General features: G+C 48.5%; 1 pseudogene; it reads left to right on the plus strand.

The window, feature by feature from the left end:
• The first annotated feature begins 273 nt into the window (after positions 1 to 273).
• Positions 274 to 1,107, plus strand: LOC147967783 (uncharacterized; annotated as a pseudogene).
• Positions 1,108 to 2,272: the final 1,165 nt, after the last annotated feature.

Here is a 2,272-nt window from a genome sequence, read left to right on the forward strand (position 1 = left end):
CCACCTTCGGCTTTCATGCCTCATCAGCGCCCCCGGCCGCCCACGTGGCTCTGGAATAGATGTTTTCGTTGCTTCGAAAAAGGTATTCGAGCGGCCGAGTGCAGGGATCCAATCCGGTGCAACCGATGCTTTCGCTTGGGACACTGTGCACGGGATGGCTGCAAGCCGGTGCAGCCACAGCCTTCTTCAAGTTTTGTTCGGCTGCTGGCTCATTCTTGGGCTTCGATTGTTGTGCCTTCATCAACATCCGAGAAACATGAGGCCCCGTCCAACATGAATAATCCTCGTCGTGATTCCTCGCCTTACTCGTCGGTTACTTCGGCTTCTATCCCGATAGATGTGACGCTCTAATCTGCTCTAGGGGTGCACACGAAGTTGCTAGGATCTGATCTTCATTGCATGACTTCCTCACAGATGGATGAGGCAATTAAGCCGCTTCGTGAGGTCGCTGACTCCTTGCAAGGCTGGATGGTGCGTATTGGGAGCTTTCTGGAGCGCGCAGAGGCTACTCTGCAAAGGCTCCCTCTTGCACAGGCTCCCGTGGTTGAGTTTTCTGTTGGCTTCATGGATGAGGCGGGTACGGATCTCTTTGGTAGCTTCTCGCCCCGTGTTGGGTCTAGTTTGACGACCCTTGTGTTGCCGGACTCCGTGGGTGAGGCATCCGCCGAGGTTGTGTCTCCGGTGCTGCAGATCATGCCCGAGTTGCAGGTGTTGTGTGGGAAACATGTTTCGCCTGTGTCGATGGAGCAGCTCAAGTTGGGCTCTCTCCAGGCTTCGAAGGTGGGCCATGTGTGCTCACCACCCCCCGTGGAGCCTTGTCAGGCTTCGGAGGTGGACTTGGTGCCCTCACCACCACCCGTGGAGCCTTGTCAGGGGTCAGACAACCTACCTCTCAACATCGTGGAGCATGGAGTTTTAGATGTTGCTGTCCTTCCCTCGTCTGCGACCGTCGGGCAGGTGATGCCTGTGAGTGGCATGACCATTGAGCCACTTGTGTTGGCACCTACTCCAAATCCAAATGCTCTTTTCGCAAAGGAACTCTGTGATTTGCTAGCAGCGTGGAGGTTGCTAGACCTGGTTTGGGCAGGTCAATTGCTTGCCTTCTGACGGGGACACCAATAAGGGGCAAACAAAAAAAGACGGGCAAAGGGAAAAATGATGCCAAAAGCAAGGTGTCTATGGCTGCTTGATGGATGATCTTTGGTCTCTCGGCTTGTCCTCTTTGTTTGGGTTCTCGTTGTGGGTTGGAAGGTGCTTGATGTCTTGTGTCGAGGTGTTCTCGTGGGGAGTCACTTGGCGAAGTAGCAGTGAAGGGGTTTGTGGATGTTATGTTTTTGGAGAGTTTGGCGGGCCGCCTGTGCGGTTGTGGGGTTTCATGTCCTGGGAGTTGTTTGTTCGTGTTTCGTTTGTATTGGTTTTCGCCCGGTTTTTCATAAATTAACTGGGCAATTCTCTTTTTCTTAATTAATCGATGTGGCAAAACTTTTACCTCCGTTTTGAAAAAATATAAGAGTGTTTAGATTATTAAAATAGTGATCTAAATATTCTTATATTAGTTTAGAGAGGGAGTACCACCCATCGATTGATCTCCACTTCCTTTTTCCTTTTCTTTTGAGGGACTGATCTCCACTTCTACAGGGCTTAATTAGGTGGTCTGTTTAGTTTTGTTTGGGACTCCGGGGCGTCCGCGAGCGAGCAAGTGCCACACGCACGCATAATACTTTATTTTCCCCTGGCCTGACATGTATTGCCGCCGTATCTAAGTATCAAAATGTAAGCCGTTTTGTTAGCCTAACAAAACAAACGACTTATATTTTGATACAGAGATATATAGTACGTACAAACAAATCATCATACACAACCATCTAAAAGGAAGGGAGTATAGAAAAACATCTTATATTTTGATACAGAGGGAGTATATGGGTTGAGCTAGGAAGAAGTTTTGAATTCATGCACGTCTATGCTTCTTTGCAGTTTATGACATGGGCAACGAAAGCGGGGGCAGGTTGCAAGTGACTGCACCTCTTGGTCGCAAGCCTGAACTGATGAAGAAAGACGGACAATATATTTCAACACTCTCCTTCATGTTTAGATTTTTTTTAGTCATTAGAAGTGGGACCAATGTAGGTTAGATTCTTTGTTTAATCCTGCGTAAGGCCTCTTGACTCAGATACTACATTGAATTCATACTCCAATCAGTTACAGTTACAAGAGCTGGGCAGCTCGAAGATGGTTCGTTGATCTAGAGGAAGAGCTGGAAGAAATCAGAAAA

Source organism: Triticum urartu, chromosome 5A, assembly GCF_056163025.1.
Source record: "Triticum urartu cultivar PI428250 chromosome 5A, HENAU_Tu73, whole genome shotgun sequence".
In the NCBI taxonomy this organism is placed as follows: Eukaryota; Viridiplantae; Streptophyta; class Magnoliopsida; order Poales; family Poaceae; genus Triticum; species Triticum urartu.